This window comes from Macrosteles quadrilineatus, unplaced genomic scaffold (assembly GCF_028750875.1).
Source record: "Macrosteles quadrilineatus isolate MER2022 unplaced genomic scaffold, UCM_ALF_1.0 Scaffold_5__1_contigs__length_97177068, whole genome shotgun sequence".
NCBI classification, from domain to species: domain Eukaryota; kingdom Metazoa; phylum Arthropoda; class Insecta; order Hemiptera; family Cicadellidae; genus Macrosteles; species Macrosteles quadrilineatus.
This window is the reverse complement of record NW_026542598.1, coordinates 24,283,016-24,304,033: the sequence shown is the minus strand read 5'-3', so window position 1 is coordinate 24,304,033 and position 21,018 is coordinate 24,283,016. Positions and strand designations below refer to the sequence as shown.

Below are 21,018 nucleotides of genomic sequence, written 5' to 3'. Positions count from 1 at the left end.
GCTAACCTGCAGACTAAGTAAATTGTTGTTTGTCTGATAACGTATTTACGTACTGTTTGTATTTTTAACGAAAAGATTTTATTTAACTTGTTAGGTATTTATTCCTCATTGACATATCATAGCATTAAATTTGTTTCACCATAAAAATAATGTAGGAATTTTAAATGTAGGCCTACAGTTTTGGGGAATCTTTGATCCTTCAAAATCGCTTAAACATACAGTAATACAGTAGTACAGTTTGTTTTATTAGCTCTACACAATGTTTTGATAGTAATCTGACATTCTAATTTGTTTACTGGTAAAAACCTTTTATTTTAATTTTAAAACACTCACCCACGTTCTCATGGCCTAATTTTGCTGTTTCGCGAAATTATTTAAAGAATCCAGCCCTACAGGTCCATGCCAAATGTGATCATAGTCTGAACAAATTTATTCGAATTATCGTGTTAGAAAAAGAAATACTCCAGTATTACCAAAAGCACAACTCAACTATGTTTTCTTGAGTAAAAACTTCCATGGATGTTGTCTACTACGGTATCCATAGTAAATGGTTGTGAATTTCTTTAATTTCCGATCTCCGTTTATCTCCGAATCTCCGTTTCGTTTAAACTTGATATTTCTTAAAACAAGTTAATACTGCTAAGCCCCTCTTGTCTGAATATCCTTAAAAAGTATGCAACTTATTTCTTTAACAACAATTTCAAAAATGTAGGTAAATATTTTTTCGAAAAAATGAAACTAACTAACTTATTCCTACAATCGCATATTAAACACATTATATGGTTCTGTAACAATATGATTTAAAGCGAAGAATTTCCAACACTGACACACTAAGCCACACTTTAGTCTATAACTAGAGATGGGCTCTGCTAAAAGCTCTCCACTTCTACCGTAATGGACGATCTTAAAAGTCTTCTAGGAGAACAAACCATTCAATAGTCATACATACTTTGATGTACGTATCTTCTACAAACCTATAACACAGTGTTATTGAAAATCAGTCTTAACGAATCGACAAGCAAATTTAGTGAAACAAAATTGATATAACTGTACATGGAGGATCTTAAAACAGTCTTCTAGGAGACTCAACAAAACATTCAGTAGTGATAAATAATTTTATGTACGTATCTTCAACAAACCTATAAGAGTGTTATTGAAAATCTGTCTTAACGAATCGACCAGCAAATTTAGCGAAACAAAATCGATATACCTGTACATAGAGGATCTTAAAACAGTCTTCTAGGAGACTCAACAAAACATTCAGTAGTGATAAATATTTTTATGTACGTATCTTCAACAAACCTATAACATAGTGTTATTGAAAATCAGTCTTAACGAATCGACCAGCAAATTTAGTGAAACAAAATCGCTATAAGTACGTCATAAAAATTTAATCTTTTAGCAATTTAATTGGTTTGTTCTCGTATTTGTTTTTTTTTATAATCCTTTTGTTTCCAAACATCTTTAATGTAAATTTGTATTATGATATTTATAAGGCAAAGCTTTTACTTTTGTTTATCTCAAGTACGAGATTAGTCGACTTAAGATTCTGCAAAAATAATTCCCATTTTAAAACTAATCTTCCGAACTTTCTTGACCTTCTGTTCACCAAACGCTTGTGGTGGTTTTCATGCTCAATACGATACTGTGTTGATGGCGATCAAAGTTTATCTATACTGTTAGGATAAATTCTACAGAAGTTTGAACGTGTAATTGTCATAGGCTGTAAACTATCATGGCTTTTAAAATGAGTTATCTGAGTGGTCTGGAAATGCATATATGTAATTTGTTTTGCATAATTTTCATGCACATAGCGTTAAAAAGGAATAATTTAAATTTATGTCTTCAGCTTCTGGAAAATTCTGGTGGCTTATTATAAAAAAAATATTTTTTATTCCTATTCCTGAGGAAGAATACGACAACAGCTTCCCGAAAGAGAAATTCGCTGAATCGTCTCAAGCATCGATAGGTGTTTCAATTACGCATAAAATATCGCGAATTGAAATAACAAAGATTTTATTCCAATAAAACTACAAGATTCAATCATGATGTGTGGTCTACAGAACATAACTTATTATGTTGATGTTCACGCTCTTGATTAGAGTAGCAACTTAATTAGGAGACTATTGATTGGTTTGTCTGATCCTTAAACAGGAAACGCGTCAGAGTGAACCTGGGATCAGAACTTAATTGTATTTTAGCAACCAGAAAAACGAATCTTTATCAACATTCTGCACTAAGAATATGTATTACGGACTTTAGGAAAAGCTGTGTGTTATATCCATAAACATAGGCTACATAATCTGTTAGGCAATTCCTTCTTAGCAACTATGAAAATTACATATTAGTAACATTTGCTGATAAATTTGTTCAACATGAACGGACGAAAAACAAGTTGTTGATATTTTCGAATTATCCGAAGAACAGCTATTTTATCTGTTGGATTTATAAGTAGAACACTCTATGTGCAACGAGTACGCTACTGTTATAATTTATTTTCGACCGTGTGTCTACATACTTATAAATTTCTCTTCTTTTGTGCTGAAAATGATTTTATAGACAGTTCGCCTGGTTGTAAAAGGTTGCTTATTATTTGTTTCTTGTTGTTTAACAAATGTAAATTAAATAGCAATTTTTAAACACAGCTTTTTCTCTGGTACTAAAAATAGGAATGTAGATCGTAAAATCCATCCAAAAATAAGAGAGAACAATTTTTCAGCGCACTCACACGTCACCAACACTACACACACGTCAAACCCGTCGTTCTGGTTTTACAATAGGTTGACAAGCGTATTACCATGGATGAAGTGCTTGTACTATTCAATGTTAATGTATTTTCGTTGCATGTCAAACTGTTTATATCTGCCTCCCAAATAAAATTAATTTTCACTAAACGAATTAATTTAAAACATATTTATAATTTTAAATGTGTTTTGAAAGATGAAATTATTTGTGTGTCCTCAACGGCAAGATCGAACATAAACATCATCTAAACTTTAAAAGGTAATAACGAGTATTTTATTTACGATGAACAAACTTAAAATATGGTTTGAACAAAGGTGATGGAATGGGGAATATACTAACATTTTGAGCGTTTAGTTCGTAACTTTACGAGCCCAGTTGCGTACACAGCTTTATTTTTGATAAGAAACAATAAAATGTCGTTAGATGGTGTTCTTATACAATCGAACGCTAGAGAAGGAGAAATATTCGCTAAAAACAAAGGAGTTTTTTTGCATACAATTTATTAACGGAATATTCAAAAAAAGAATTTTCCAAAATGTTGAGCAAATTTCTATTCCTGCAGAGTTAAAAATTTACATTATACTTTTAAAAGTTTTTTTTTTTCATTAACTTATTTTAGTAGATTGTCTAAATATACAATATGACCTAAAGTTAAATTACGCTTTGGTGGCAAAATGGCTGTTCAGTATTAAAACTAAACCCAAATTACCATAACTTGTAACTAAGAATATAATACCTTATATCTTCCTGATGTTGTTTATTTTGAATAAATGTTGTTTTAGTAAAAAAATTAAAAATTCTCAAGTTTATTGACAAATTTTAATTATTTGAAGGTTATGAAGGTTTTTTGTTCAACTGTTGTAAGTTTTTTTTTTCTAAAAAATCAATTTCTCCATAAATCCTATACGGAAAAATCACAACTTCTATAACAATATGGAGCTTACATATTGTAATTAAACGTCACAGCATGATGTCCAATATATACGCTCAGTGTACGAGCTGCTGCTACTGATACGACATTTCATGTAATTTTACAATAATTCTACATCACAATTGCCTAAAATACTGTACATGAAACGTGTTTATAATCTTAAAGCATTATTTATCAAGTAGCAGTATAACATTATAGTTTTTGCAGCTTTAATCATGCGTTTGTATAACAAGTGCTAGTAATAAAATTAACAGCATTTATTTATTTAATTACATCAATATTTCTAGTTATTATAAAGACTGTTTTTTAGTCTTTTATAAAGAAACACTTCACTATAATCCATACAAACAAAAGTAAATTTTTAAAAATCGAGTTTTTACAAAATGTGAGGTATTGCAAAGTTTGATTTTTTTACCTATTTATTTACCTAAGGTATCACAACCAATCCTACACTCCATCTGCATAGCATAGTTCTACCTGGTTCTTTATAAGTCTTGGGTTTTAAAAAGCAAGGGACCTAAACAAATTAAAATGTGTTACCTTACAAGGTTAAAATAAGTGTTGCGATTTATATCCATTTTATATTTATATTTATATAGACTACTAAATAAAAATGTATAAGCCCAATCGGAGAATGATATAAATTTTTTAAATTTTAAAACTTATTATGCATGTTCATTATTTATTAATTCTTTTTATGTTTATCTAGAATAGTGTAGATTATTTTGTTTAGTCTTGTATTGTGTTTACTGTCTTGTTAGTTTACATGTCTGGTGAAAGTAAAATGTATTATGTAATTTAAAAACATTCTTCCTTCAATACTTTTTAGTACTTATTAAATTATACTAGTTAACCACCCGTGCTCCGCCACGGGAATATTGTCAGCAATAAAAGAAATAATAATTAACAAATACTGTTTAGCTTTGTATTTTATTTAGGGGTTGTTTAATTTTTACATGAAATAGAACTGATAGTATGCCTGTATAAACTATTTCATGTTAATCAAACCGATATATTATTTTAACCAAATGAATGTTTTATATTAATTCGAGTTTCATTTGAAAAATAAATAGTATATGAACTGGGCAATGCTGATAACCTAATAAGCAGCTATTTATGATATTTAGATAGTTTGTTCGAGTATAGTCCTATATTCGTCGTTTTTTTTTCATTACATTTGTTGTATGGAATAAAGATAGTCACTTAGCCTACATGTAAATCACGCATCAGCAGTTGGTCACATTACACGAATCTTTGACCCATACTGTGAGTAAAAGCTGTGTTTACGTCGTATATATAACTTTGGTCATACTTTGTTCAATGTTAGAGGGTATTAATGGTCCAATTTGATGGAAAAGGAGTCGTGGATTTTAAAACTATGTAGACTACCACTACCAGAAAGATGTTGATTCAAGTGAGACTTAGAACTGGCCATTTCAAACGCAGATTTGTATTATATTTTACTCAAATAGTTTTTTGTCTCTTTTGACCCTTAATACTTTTTTTATAGTCGCTGTTGATAAGATTTTCCTTGAACTCAAAATGTTGATAAGGAGTTCATTATACCTTCCCCTTGTGACAACATAAGAAAAAAATATTTGTGTCCCAGTTAGTCTGTTCTGACTCAATCAAAATTCATAGATTTGCAGTACTGACAAATCCAATCTTACGACCCCAATTCAAAAAATTGGTATTTTTAGAAGGGACCTCCGGAGCACATTTAACACCATCACTGCTCTTTACCTTTTTAGTTCGATGGTTCTCTACATTTTTTTTCGTTCTGTATGTCTCTTTACGCCCGGTTAATGATTGCCTTTTCTTTTTCTTTTTGTACTTTTCACATCCTGGGGTTAATGATAAAGTTGTGTAACGCTATAATGACCCGAGTCAACATTGCCAAACATCAAGTCAGATACTTCTTCGCCAGAACCGAAATCGTAAGTCACAGTTTCTCAAGCAACTTCCCTGTGTAGGCCTACTCGAAAAAATATAGTTAGGGTATAGTTCACTGATAAATTGTAGTTCCAAATATCCCAGCGTACTCGCCATCTCGAGAAGGTAAAATTTGGATGTCGAACACCGATCTTGAGTAAGATGAATCACTTACGATAAAATGTTTGTATGTTTACCAATCATTAGCAATTATCTGTACAACTTGCAAGCGGATTTCACTATGATTGTTCTGGTGGCTATAGAGAATAAATTATATTGATCAAAACAATAAGTTTCCGTCCCCTTATATGGGTATTATTTCACATTCCATACTCAAACTTAAACTCAATTATCACGTTCCTTCAGATCACTTTGCAGGAAAACTAAAACATTTCTGTGTCCCAGTTAGTCTGTTCTGACTCGAAATTCATAGATTTGAAGTAGTGACAAATCCAATCTAACGACCCCAATTCAAAAGAGTTTTTTTTTGTAGGGACTCCCAGAGCACATTTAACACCAACATCGCTCTTTATCTTTTTAGTTCGATGGTTCTCTACAATTTTTTTCGTTCGGTATGTCTCTTTACGCCCGGTTAATGATTACCTTTTCTTTTTCTTTTTGTACTTTTCACACCCTGGGGTTAATGATAAAGTTTTATAACGCTATAATGACCCGAGTCAACATTACCATTAAACATCAAGTCACATACTTCTTCGCCAGAACCGAATGGTAAGTCACAGTTTCTCAAGCAACTTCCCTGTGTACTTGAAAAAAAATTCACTGATATATTGTAGTTCCACGTATCCCAGCGTACTCGCCATCTTGAGAAGGTAAAGTTTGGTACCACTGAACGTCTAACACTGATCTTGAGTAAGATTCGTCACCTACTATAAAATGTTTGTATGTTTCCCACTCATTAGCAATTATATGTACAACTTGCAAGCGGATTTCCCCATGATTATTCTGGTGGGCGTAGAGAATAAATTATATTGATCAAAACAATAAGTTTCCGTTCCCTACTATGGATATTATTTCACATTCCATACTCAAACTTAAACTCAATTACCATTTTCCTTCAGATCACTTTGCAGGAAAACAAAAACATTTAAAAAATAAGTTAACAAATACACTTTCCTTGATCAAAATCGTGTGTTTATAAACAGAAACTCCAAGTTTAATAATTGCATACTGAAAGTGAGGTTATAAAAATAATAACAAATGTCTGACAAACATTAAAACAGCTGACGAATAATTTATAAACTGTGTATTAAATTCTTCAATAAGAATTGTATTGACTCGACCTTTAAAGGGCTGTAGGTCGTAGCCCTTAGAAAAAACGTAAATTCTAAGGAAGTTCGGCAAATCTACACACTATCCCCTTTAATTTGAGACATAAATCTTGTAGATCGGTCCAGTAATTACTGAGAAAACAGTGTTACAACTGTGTATTAAATATATAGATTCAACATTTCTTCAGGTCTGCTGTTCAGCAGAATAAATATAACATTTTACCAACGCTTGGATTTTTTTATAAACTGCTAACATCTGGCACTATAACACCACTTCTTGACGATGGGCCCAGTTGTGGACACAGAAGTGCTGAACAAACGTAATAATTGTAGAAAACAGCTGTGTCCAGACATAAGCTGGCGGCTTATTGGACAACTTGTGTAACTTACAGTTTATTAGGCTAACAGAGCGATAAAAACGAGAACTATTGATTTTAAGTATATTATTCGACGTGTATATTTTAATGCAATATTATAAACGGTATATTAATAGGGCTGCTACCATTCAATATGTTTACCGTTTTAGGTTCAAATTTTATTTTGTATGAAATAACCACTGAATAAATATACGTTTTATTAGAAAACCCACGAGTTTTCTTACCTTAGAGATTATCTCTAGCTGCACGATAAAAAACAAGAACTATGCCTTTTTTATTATAATAATCCTTAAATACGTGATGAACCCCATACGTGAAGGCGATTTCTACGAAACACTACTCCTCCGTTAATAATGGATGGATTTTTACAAACGATGTGTCAAAATTAAGTATTATTTTGTGTAGACGCCCCCTTTCACCAATTCATGTAATAAAAGTCCTTGGGCTTTGCTCTACAGACCTTAAAAATCCCAATGTATTTCTTATGAAGGAAAGATTTTGTTTACTTAAACAAACGAATAATTTGTATTGATTACAGCTGTTCATAGTAACCACATGATACACACAATAGCGTTCGTTTTCAGTGTGAGTTCGTTTTCAGTTTCGATAACTGTAGTGGAGTGATTGATTACACATTATCTTTGAGTTGACTCTTTTAAATCATCGGAAATTATGACTGTTATTAGTTTTTAAATAACGCCTGTAATACTTTGCAATTGCTCGAATGCGAGCAACAGGTGCACTAGTAATTATTATTCGACGTATTTTCATACAAAAGAATTAACGATGGATTAATAGGACTAAATACTATATAACATGTAAATTGAAGCATTGTTGTATGCCTAACGGTTAAGTAGAAAATTCCAAAAAAGTGTAAATTAAAATTACTATGTTATTCTTATGAATAAAAAGAAACCCGTTGTAGTTTGCTTGTTTGTGGATAGATTTGGATTGAATTTGACAAATTTGTTTATTTCATACAATCAAATTTCAATTAAAACACACCTTTTTCTTTCCCTGTAGCAGCAAACTTAGGTGCTCATTAAAATTTATGTTACAGTATTTAAACAGGAAATAATGTGACAGTTTTAAGGGAATGTTTTAAGTTTTTAACATTAATCCAAATAAATCCCACCAACAAGTTATCAAGTATCACACAACTGTATTATTAACCTTTAATAAACCACGGTGGATTAAATTTACTCTATAATCCCCGCATTGGTGGATCACTTGAATATGTAACATACAGGGTGTTACCTCATACTGTATTCAGTTTATTCATATGTAACTAAGCTGGAGAGTTGACTGTCTGAAATTCCCCGACTGGATGCTAAATGTTTATCAGAATGAACACACTGAAGTGTTTACTGGAACAATACAATTTTTGTGTTCAAATCGTGAACCTAAAAAGATCATCTGAGTTCTACAAAAAGTTATGAAAAAAAACTCTAATTGGATTAATATGAGGAAATATGTTTTCTCGCTCTATGACTAAAAATTCATCGAAAAAGTAATTATTTGATTGTTTATTCGTTTATGTTGTGTAATAAAAAGCTACTAAGACATTATAAATTGACAACTCTTGTTTTTTCTACAGTGGTTTAAAAATGCTGCAAAAAACTTTTCCAGACAAAATATTTTTTCTTATAAAGATTATTGTGAGAGAAACCAGATTACATTTCAAACCATCTTTGGTAACATTTGTTCAGAACTAATAATGAGTTGCCATTAAAATTACCAAGTTATAGCCTATATCCTTAAATTAATTTGAACAATAATATAAAGTTAGCAAAACAGTTGTAAAAAATATTGTTGTAGATGCCAACAGAATATGTTGAGAAACAAGCAGTCGCGCTCTTTGGAAGGTAAAATATTTGTAATATTCCGCATGCTCTATCTTAAAATATACTCGCTCTCCTCTAACACATATTGTATATAACTCACGTTCTGTATCGTTTTAACTATTTTATTGTGGAACAAATATTTTATTCACCGACATTTTATTTTGAACAGAGTTGATAGTAAACACAGAATAAATAAGTGTTTAGATAGTCAGATTTCATAGCTCCCATACATAGTATATTGGATATTTTTAAGCTTTGAAAGAGGTTATTTATTCTTTCATTATAATAGTTAAATTTTATATTTCTGCCAAATTGATGTTTGTATTCACATGGATAAATAAAGTTTGCTATACAATTTTAGAGAAACCTACATTATCCCTAACTGTGGATATTTTAAACTTTGTATTTTTAGCCAGTTAACTTGGGATGAAGAAGAAGAAACTATTTTATGGTCTTTGTGGTAAGATCTTGGTCTGAGACCACAGGAGTTATCACCACAGAGAGGGGGTTTTAAAACACAAAATCCAATTTCTTGACTGGTTTCCCCTAATTGTCATTAACATTAAAAAAGTAAAAATGTAAGTATAAAATCAAAGTTATTATTTAAGGCAGAAAATTTAATTACTTTTCTACTCATAAGACAACTATAGTTGACAAATACGAAGATAACTTTTTTTCTTTTTTGAATTGATAACACAATAAAGAAAAATTCATTCAGATCTAGATAGCTAGTTTATTAGATACAATCGTTATCAAATATACCGTACACAAATTTTGATTTCATTGTAGGCTTTTGAAAAGTGTGACCCGAACTGCAATTTTCATTATTTTATCATAAAACCTTAAAATTCTTATTGAATAAATACTGACTGTATATTTAAAACCAAGTTGAATGTCTCATATCATTAACCTATAATAAAGAATAAGTTTAACAAATTGAATATGCAGTCCTTAAAGGTATTTTACCTAACCCGCCATGTTAAACTTCCCTATCCCAAGCGTGATGTATATAACTTCGTTACTTCTCGAGTGATGTAAAGTTGAAAAAAACTCACTCGGTGATGTAATGAAACCCATTTAAATAACATTGAGTGCTTAACTAAAAAAATATACCTCTATGGAGCCAACGACGTTCAACGCTAGAAATCAGCTGTGCGCTTGAATTTTATTGTTATGTTTTGAAGAATTTTCCTAACCTAGCTTTTGTTTGTAAATGAACGTTACTGTTAGAAGATGAGTGAAATGGATAATGAAAAATATTGTTCGTAACCTCCTGTATATTGTCGGGTCAGGTAAAATCTTGTACGTTACACGTTACGCAAGAGCGTGTTTACATCACTTCGGTAAATTATGCAACTCACTTCCGCTCGTTGCACATCATTCACCTGCGTGATGTAAAAACGCTCTTACTACTCTTGTAAGGTAAATAGCTATTACCCACGTAGAAATAAGCTGATAAAATAAACAAGATTATTATGTAAAAGCATGTGTAAAAGTATCAATCTTATTACACATGTACTACATCAGACACCTAATTAGCTAAGGATCTAGATGGAAACAATGAATGGAGGCAATTAGAGCTGTCCTTTGTGCCTCATGTAATATCACTACTATTGTTTTACTGCTTAGCACCTGCTACTTGCTCTCACACATTCAATCTTCCTGTCTCTAGCCACACTGTTAAATTAAATTGAGTAAAATTAAAATTTAATAGAGTTTCCTTCACTTATTAAAATGACTAGGCAGTAAAATAACAAAGTTGAATACACACCAAATAACTGCCAGTTATTTTGCTCTAGACAAGAAAATCCAGAGTCTCCCTCTGAATAAACATTGTTTACTTGTTCTTCCTTATTATAAAGCAAATGTATTGATTTTGACAAATATTTTTTTTTTTTTCAGAAATGGTATTTTTGAATAAACAATGAATTTTTAAAGATTTTTTTGTAAGGCAAGTGTATGTGTATGTGACTGTGTGTATGGATGTTATTTACATCTGATTGCTTCATTGATAGGCCTATAATTATAATCATACTTTAAGGCACTCCAAAAACAATTTCTCCAGGTTTTATTGTTTACTTCTAAGACCAGATATTTTCCAAAAATATGAAAAAAGATTTTACTTAATACAATGACCTAGGCTACTTATATTTTGAATTTTATGGCTTTTATAATAAACCATAGACAGTTTCCAACGTTGTTATAAATTCCAATAGATAAAATGGACATATTTAAATAATTATCATACATCTTTAACATTTTTACACTTAAAAAAATAATTGTTGAGCTATGCAAGCAAAACACAATTAACGTGACAAAATTAGCACAACAGAGACAGTGCATAGAACATACAAAGTGCTGAAAGATGTTTTAGAAAAGCTTTTAACAGAAACAATCTGAATGCTTGAGGGTCCCTTTGATAGTGGGCAGAGACAAGGGAAATTATGTCACTTGAGGTATTTTACATCGTTCATCATGGTATTTTCCACGTAAATTTATCCCACAAAAAGGATTTAACAATAATTATTTGAAAACTATAAAAGTTTATCCATTTATCTTTATTTATCTTTTAAGTGGAAAATATTTTATTCAGACAGTTTACCAATAATAGTAAGGATATTTTTACTTCATAGTACAGCTTGAATTACCTCCTAAAGCTGACCATATTATTTACGATCAATATAATGTCTGGATAGAAAATATGCCATAAATTTAATGGGCAGATAAGGTTGCTTCCCAAATACAGATTTTTAATACATAACAGTACAATTTTTAACATTAAAATTAAAAATATTTGATATGAAGTGCTAAAAAAGGACCTATAACTTACCAAAATAACAAATTAAGTAGCTTAGTTTTAGAACAGAAATTTGAAAAGAGACAAAAGCTCAGAGGGCCAAACAAAATGGAATAGATTAATAAAGTGGAATTTTAATTAGTATGGCAAATTAAAAATACAAGAGGTTCCAGAAAATAACAGGAGTCCCTACTTACTTAGTCTTAAAACTTTGGAATCTTCACATCTAATAATAAATGTATTAGTCTTCAAAGCTAAACCTGGAACATCCGAAGAAACTACCAGTGTTAAATACTCAAAGCTCCTCCTCAAATTTAACATTTTTTAAATATTTTATAAAATAGTAGGCCTACATGAAGTAGGGTACAAAAGGTTAAAAAGTATTTTAGTAAAATCACTTAACATAGAAACAGATTTACCGTGGTTTTACATTGCAAACAAAATGACAGATTTTAAACTACTGTAGCTAACAAGCTAAACATTCTGTTTGTAAGAGTAAGGGCTGAAATAAGTGTTCTTGAGAGAAGGGGTCTGTTGCATCTTTGTTAACCAGCTGTTAACCCTCCCCCCTCCACAACAACTGCTTGGCAGCTATCATCTAACTATGTCACAAACAGATTTGTAAATAGAAATATACCTTCACTAGAAATATACTGCAGGGACACATACTCAAAGCTAGGCATATCTGCCACTAATGGAGTTTCTATAAATATCACCTGTTTAGTGAGTTTAGTGTTTGATGTACAAGTAGGCTTTTTCCGGTACTTTCCTGTTAAAGGGAACATTCATTATTATCAAATTAAAACATATCAGCTGACAACTATGATAAATAAATATTGTTCAGAATCGACAATCAAAATTTAAAAAAATATTGAAATAAAACTGTTCTAAACTAACCGAACAAAACTAACCAAACTTGCTGTAACATTTAAAAACTCCATTTAATATTCCCCACTCGCCTTTTCTGTTATCAAACGGAATTTGTAAATGGTACAGCAAGTTTGATTGGTTATGTTAGGTTAGCTTAGAACAGATTCATTTCTTTCCATATAATAGACTATATTTTAGCCTAAATATCAGCTGTCAATTTGTAATGTATCGTAAAGGAAAAAAAATCGATATATCGAAAAAAATCATCGATAATAATGAATGTTCCCTTTAACTGGAAAGTACCCTTTTTCCTGAAAAGGGTTTCATTGGAAATATACTAAAATTTTATTTTATAGAATGATAATGTAGGCCTAGCCTAATCAATGCATTGCAGAATTGTAAGAGAACTAAACATTCATTACCTTTTATCCACTCATCACATAAAAAAGTAAGTTGGCAACCAAACTAAAAAAAAATTTTATTGGTTTTCCCTGTAATACTGTTTCAAAAAATTCAACAAGTACCGGTAGGCCGAATAGACATGACAATTATACCCTACAAAAATATGCAGCCTAATTTCTACAGTATAGTGGTACATATAAGGAATAATAATAATACATTATCAGCACATTCTTCTTCTAGAGGTAAATGATTGAAATAGGGGTAGATAGCCATGGTTGTAGTGCTCGCCATTGATTCTGAAGGTTGCTCGTTCGATTCCAAACAAGTTTGTTACCAGATTTATTTCCTAGCCTACTGAATACAGAATATTTATCAAAGACTTGCACATTCCCTAAATATTGCTTCAAATACCATTGTAAAGTTTATTTTTGTTATTTTTTTATCAGGTATTTTATTTCATAATTTTTTCTTCATGGGGAATTTTTGTCACTTTCTTTCAGCGTATTAAGAGACTTAGACTAGATACTTTAATTTAAGACTAAATTACTTAATTCCCATCACAGCTCAACAAACTATGTCAATTCATTACATGGTGTTAAGCTCTGACGGGAGTTACTTATGTCCAACATCTCGAGGGCTAGAAACATGAATTTTAATAAGATACCTTTTATTTTATTTTTGGAGGAGGCCTTTTTGGTGGTGGGTCATTCCATATCAAATCAACTAGGCTCTCAACCTGACCATCTTGGATTTTTATGAAATTTTGAATACTTGTAGTATTTTGAGTCCTGAATCCAAATATGCTTTTTAAAAAAATCTATCTTTTATAGTTTTTATGATATAAATATTTGAAAATGGTAAAAATTGGCGTTTTTTACCGTGCGCACAAATCTAAAATGTTGTCTAGGATGAGTTCTATTGGTCCTATCAAGTTGTACAATAGCTCATTTTAAAGAGGATTCAAATGCCTTTAATCTGATACCAAACTCAACCTACTTTGGTAAAAATTAAATTTTTTTTTAAATTTCAAAATATGTTTTTGAAAAAAAAAATTAAGATAGTGTTTTTTGAAAAATTTGAAAATTACATATGTTAAAGAATGTAATCTAGTAAATACATTATACAAATTTCAAAATGGGATGATAATGGGATCAGCAGTTATGATCAAAATACTTGACTATGGTTCACTGTTTCCAAGCATTTTGGCGCATACAGCGTGTACGTACTAACCTAAATGTATCATTAAATAAGAGTCTATTAATTATATGATTAAAATTAAAAATATCTGCCTATATTTGAATTATGTATGTCATATTTTGCTATAATATAAACTAAATCTAGCAAATAAACAACATTATTCAAGTTAACAGAGTTTCTGTCGACCTTTGAACATGGGGGCTACTTTGAACAAACTTTCCACTTTTCATATTTTATTTTTTTTTCATATTAATTTTATCTTTAAATGATAATGTTTATCATAATTTTCTATTCCCAGATAAATACTCTACTTAAAAAAAATATTTAATAGTGCATACTATGGTTCTACAAAAAATTAAAAATACTTATCTTTCACTGAAATTTTTTAGTAAAAAAAAGTCGTCCAAACTTCCATGTCTACAGCAAACCCAGTAAGTTTATGATTTATGACTTAAAACCATTTAATTGAATAGCCCATTTATCTGGGATTAAGAAAATACCTGCTTTGATTACTTTATAAGCAGAAATAACTTTTCAAAAAAGAAAGAAAAAAATTACCCGATTTGCTGACCTTTACTTATGGCGTCGCGACACTTAGTTCTGGAGCAAAATTTCCCGGACATGAAAAAAAAATACTTGGGTTTTAAGTGTTACATTTTTTAAGATGATTTTTCTAATGAAAACAGATGTTTTGAGCTTTAGTTATTATTAACAGCCATAATCCAATTCCTTTATTTGACTGCCATGATATTTAAAAAATACCCTTGCGAAGTTCAAAAATAACCAGACGGACATTTAGAAAATTCTCCGTAACTTTTTTTAATTTTCGGTATCAATCAATTCCTTCTATTAAAACTGTATTACCTTTCATCTTTTGATACCTGCTCATCATTTAATTCCAAACAAATTGATAAACATACAACTTTGGTTGGGTTTTCATTTTTTTATTGTTGAATATTTTTGTAATTGCCTTATACCACAACACAACCTTCCTCTTTAATCAGTAAACTTGTCCACAGTGCAGCCCAGCAATGTGGTCAAGGTTTCTGTCACTGTAATCAGTTTATTTATTGTTGTGCTGAGTTGGATTCTTTTCCACAGGTATATTAAAAAAAAAAATCCTATAGAGATGTATCTGTTAGGTACCGTAGGTTCTATAGCAGGTAGGTTCTATAGCAGGATCTAGACCCTGGACCGATTTACTTTTTCATCTTGATCGTCTCTTAGAGGTCAAGACACTATTCGATAGAGTCTTCATTTGGCATGAATGTATAGGGTGGCATAAACTCAAATGAGTTCGCGAACCAACAATATCGGGTCATGAAAACAGTGTTTTATGGGGTTTTGAAATATTCAAAAAAATTTCATATTTTTACTTTCAAAACATAAAAATGCCCAACTTGTATTGCAACCAGAGCAAAAAAAACACACAATTTTGTACACCGAAGCATTAGTGTACAATTGAATTATAGGCTATGGAGAAAATTCCAAAGATATGTGCTTTATTCCCATGTTAGGCTATTCTTATGGAGAAAATAAAAATTGTTGGTTTGCTTATTTATGGATAGGCCTATGTTTATTATCAAATTTGGCAAATTTATTTATTTCATGCTGTACTATTAACATATGATAAAAAAATAGTTATTTGTGTAACTAGTGTGGAAAGTGGCACTTTGCTGCACATGAGATAAATATTTGAAACGCACAAGCCGCAGGCGTGTGTGGATTTTCTCGAGTGCAGCAAAGGCAATTTTCGCTCGCGTTACACATTATATTTTGTTTACTGTTAATCAAAACACTATAAGACATGTTTTTAGGTTAGGTTAAATCCAAGCGTTGAGCATAATGGGAAACGCTAGGCCTACCTACCCCAGCTGATCGTACTCGTAGTATCTTTGTGTTGCCAACTTATTTCCGAGTGTACATGTATTACGAGCCGAGTAAAAGTACACTCTTCTGTGTTGTTTGGTTGGAATACTGGAGTGTGGCAAAAAAGTAAGTGCGGAAAAAGTACGTAAATGCAGCAATTAGGTACTTTGCGTGCAATATAATCAGTGCAAGGACCCACTTTGTCAGGCAACTGTAGGAAATAGAATATTTCGTGCCCAGGGCCGAAAATGAAGTTTTGCCGGCTCGAGATTGTTTTTTAACTTCAAGATGAAGTCGAGAACTTGAAACGATCAAGAGCTGCAAAACTATTTCAGCACGTGGTACGAACGCTATTTTTCACCACACTATACTTTACCCTATTGCCACTATTCCCTACAATATTAATTCACACTAACTACAATTTTAAGGTTATGTGAAATATTTTGAGGAATCAGCAAAAATAACAATAAATAGTTGCTTAGGCTGCGGTAATGATCAAATGCAAGTTAATGTTTTAAATAAGTAAATAAACAAACAGCTAGTTTTCGGCTCTAGGGATGTAAAAATCTGCTCGGTCCCCAATTGACGATGGCAGCTGGCATGGACAGCAATACGTAGCTTTTGGCCCCCAATAAAAGTTTGTAAAACGGCTAAAAACATCAAAGTGTGATGAAAAATATTTTACCCTTCCTTGTAACAAGCAAATCTAAGTAGGCCTATTCATTAAACCTAATTTAAATGGGGAAAAAATCTGACATGTTCAAGGAGTTATTTTAGTCAAAATCTAATCCTGACAAATCGAAGTTTGCTTAGTCTGCATGTTTCCTGTGGCGGTGGTATTTATTTACGACAAATTTTAGTATTTACCAATACGGATATAGCATAGCTGACTTGCAATCCCTGATCAAAACAAGGAGTGAAAAAAGCGAGTAGGTACCTGACATCAGCCGACATGTTGCATATAGTTGTATGTTGAATACCAGTCATACTAAATCTATCACGGCATTTAAACTAGAACAAACTGCAAGAACCCCAACATATAGAGGGATAAAATTATAGAACCTACGACGAAACTGGCTTAAAAATTTTCAAAACACAAGAAAATTCTCTACTCAACTGAAAAACTGCACACCCTTATTACAATTTAAAAGAGCTCCTGGATGAACACACATATAATAAGACAGTATTTTAACCAGAAATGCATAAACAAGATAAACAAGAAAATGAATAAAAGGAATAAATTAAGTTGAAGCCTCCCCAACCTTGATGACCGCAGAGGAGAAGAACAGCAGTAAACAGTGCTTAAAATATGAAACAGACAAGTACAGTAGGCGCAAGCAGTATGTGCATGCGGTTCCGTCTCTACTAGCCGTCCTGTATACATTTCACCCAACTATCCACCAAGCCTAGCCACGAAGACAGCTGAACAACTCCAGAGCCGTGTGGGCCAGATGGTTTTGGAAATGAGCACTAAACAACCCCCCTTCACCCCGCCACCATAGCGCAGCGGTGCGCCCAGACTGGATGCGACTACTGTACTAGAGGCCTACTTGGTAACTTGGCAAGTAGCCTATTCACCTATGAGGACAACACAATTTCAGTGAACGTTCGTAGAGGTAGGTTGTCAGTGAATAAGAAGAAGAAAACAAGATTTTGCGTTGATCACCATCATTCTAACACCAAACAACAATTGTAACTTATGTGGAATTAGTAGGCTATGATTATTTAACGCCAGTGTTTAGCCTACTGAAGTAAAAGTGACATCATCAGAAAAAGATTTTTTTCCTAAAAGGGCAGTTTTTAAGCACATTTAGTCTGACACTAAGCAAGCAGGTTCTATAGCTCAAACGACTTAAGTTGAGGTGTTAAGTTACATCTGAGGCCTTGGAGCAGGGCATAAAATAACATGTTAACTGGGCGACACAAGTGTCACCCAGTCCTGAGATTTTGTCGCCCAGTGACTATGGGTGTTGCCGGGATATTTTTTTTTAATGATCCACATTTTAAATTTATCGGAATTTAAAAAGTAACATTATGTAAATATTTTAGAGTAGGGTATTGAGGTATGATTTTGCCCCAAGAGGTTGTGAAGTGAGATGAAATGGACTATTTGCAAGCAAATATAATACAAAAAATTCCAGGGGGAACCCTCGGACCCCTTATTAATGGGGGTATTCCCTCCAGACCCCCCTGTAAGTCCGGCGCCACTCGCCCAGTGGAAATCCCTTAAAATATGCTCTGCCTTGGAGACCTCTTTTGATAAGGTAAGCTCCAACTTATGTTTACTTACAAGGAAAGAAGTAGGCTAATGTATTATGATAGAATTACGGTAACTTATTCTGGGAGTACCTATCACCACAGAAAACGTACTACTGTAACCCAGAATGCCAACCGCATGGTAAAAAGCATTAAGCGTTTTGAGAGAGCTTTGCCTGTCAATCCGTAGGCAGCGCCACCAGCGTTGCCATGCACTCAGCATAGCAACGCTGGTGGCGCTGCCTACGATTGACAGGCAAAGCTCTCTCAAAACACTTAATGCTTTTTACCATGCGGTTGGCATTCTGGGTTATAGTAGTACGTTTTCTGTGCTATCACCTAAAACATGTTAGAGCCATTTTATGTGTAGTACTTTAGTTTTTGCTCTTAAATACAACTTAGGCTACAAGAGGTAACTTACTTATAGGTTACCATTTCGTGCCATTCTTGAATTTGTTATTTTTAGGTAAGCCCTCAGTCCAATTATGACTAAACTAAAATAAATAACTTACCATGTGTCGATAAAACTGTTGATTGAAATCTGCCGGCTTAGAATCATGTGTTCTCCGTGCATTACACCCTACATCATTCCATGATATTCACCCCTTTACTCTGGCGTACAAAAATAATAATTGTAAGTGTATACAAATTTAAGACGTTTTTGACAACGAGCAAATATTTTCAAAGACAAGGCATGATCATAATATGGGGCGGTCCTATATCAAACACTTGACAAGTTCACTGAAATAGTTTGCATCCCCTAATTGAAACGACCCACAACTTCGACCTCGACTAAACTACAACACCATCATGGTGCTTGGCTCACTGTCAAAAATACCATAAACATTACTTTACTTGGATTTACAATGTCAACAAATCTCAGAACACTCGACAGACAAGACAACCGTATCCGATCCCAACGTCAACGAACGAACCCCTCAAAGCTTGAAAGCGCTTTACCCTTTACCAAAACCAAAATAAACTTGTTCTACTGCTAATCAGCTGGTCCACTTGCTCTGTCCACGTGATGTAGTTGAGTGAAGAGATACATAAAGTACAAAATAGACAGTAGTGTCATGACCATTGGTTTTATAGTATAACCAATATGTCACGTTTGATATACGATACGAAATAGTTTAAAATAAGTGAAGTACTAAAATATCCTATTTGGCAATTATACTGTTTTGAACTGGCAACCAATAATGAAAGAGAAGAGGATACAGTTTTCAGTAAAGTTATCCTAAAATGTAGTCTACAAAAATGGCTCTATTATGAATCTACAATCTCTTTGGTATCATTTTAGCGAATTTCCCATATAGGGAATAAGCTATTACCGTAGTACTCATGGTAAGACCTGGACCCGAGACCGATCTAACTTTTCATTTTGAGGTCCCTAGAGGCCAAAAACACCATCCGTTCAAATTCATATATATATATATATATATATATATATATATATATATATATATATATATTTATATATATATATGTGTGTCCGTTAGCGCGATAACTCGAGCAAAAATGATCCGATTTTGATGAAATTTGGTACAATCGTGTAAACCTACGTTTATTTGAACGAGTTCGTGATCCAGCATAATCGGACCATGGGAACGGGGGTTTATGGGGGGTTTTATGGGGTGAAAATGGGTTTTTCCCATTTTTGAACCTAAAAACAAAAAATGTTGCGATTTCTTTCTAAAACGTTTTGTAGAGCTTAAAAAAATAAATAATTTAGTATATTGAAGCGCTGTTGTATGCCTAACGGTCACGGAGAAAATTCAAAAATAGTGTAATTAAAAATTCCCATGTTATTCTTATGGAGAAAATGAAAATGGTTGTAGTTTACTTGTTTATGGGTATATATTGATAAAATTTGGCAAATTTATTTATTTCATCCTATACTATTGATATATGGTCAAAAAACACTTTTTGCCTTCCCCGTAGCAGCAAACCTAAGCACTTGTTAAATCTAATGTTATTTAAATATGGAATAATATGTCTTATTTATGGAAATATTTTAGTAAAAATGTAATCAGACAAGTTGAAATTCGCTTAGTCTGCAGGTTTGCTGCGGCGGGGGTATTTGAGATTAGCCTAGAAACGAATACGGTACCGGTATACCGGTATTTAAAATCATGGATTATTGAACATAATTCCTTTTACATTTATCAGCCAATTAGCCTTAAGTATCAGAGACAGAGTTCTATTTATTCGAAATTTTAGAGATTTGAATGGTGTCAATAAAATATTATACAATATAAGGTGAAATAAATGTCAAATGCAATGACTCTGCCAGTCAATAAATTCTTCTACTCTGTGAATGGCATCTTGTAGAACCATCGGGTGAGGCAAGCTTTCAATCCCCGCCTTGTACAACAAGCGTTCAAGGGTTGTCATCTTTCAGTTCTCCTGGCAGAATGTTGAACGAATCTTGGCCCGGCATAGGTAGGCATGTTCGAAGAGTCCAAGGCGATGAGCAGGGAGGTTGTAGTTAATTATATTTTTTCTC

At 32.4% G+C, this 21,018-nt stretch overlaps 1 protein-coding gene across 1 annotated transcript in view; it reads right to left on the bottom strand.

Moving 5' to 3' along the window:
• The window catches only part of LOC128994241 (alpha-1,3-mannosyl-glycoprotein 4-beta-N-acetylglucosaminyltransferase B-like), a 109,203-nt gene extending 89,768 nt beyond the window's left edge, over positions 1 to 19,435 (bottom strand). The window contains exon 1 of the mRNA XM_054418644.1: positions 19,022 to 19,435. The gene's annotated coding sequence lies outside the window, so the exon portion shown is untranslated. The remainder of the gene's footprint in view (positions 1 to 19,021) is intronic.
• Between the last annotated feature and the right edge of the window lie 1,583 nt (positions 19,436 to 21,018).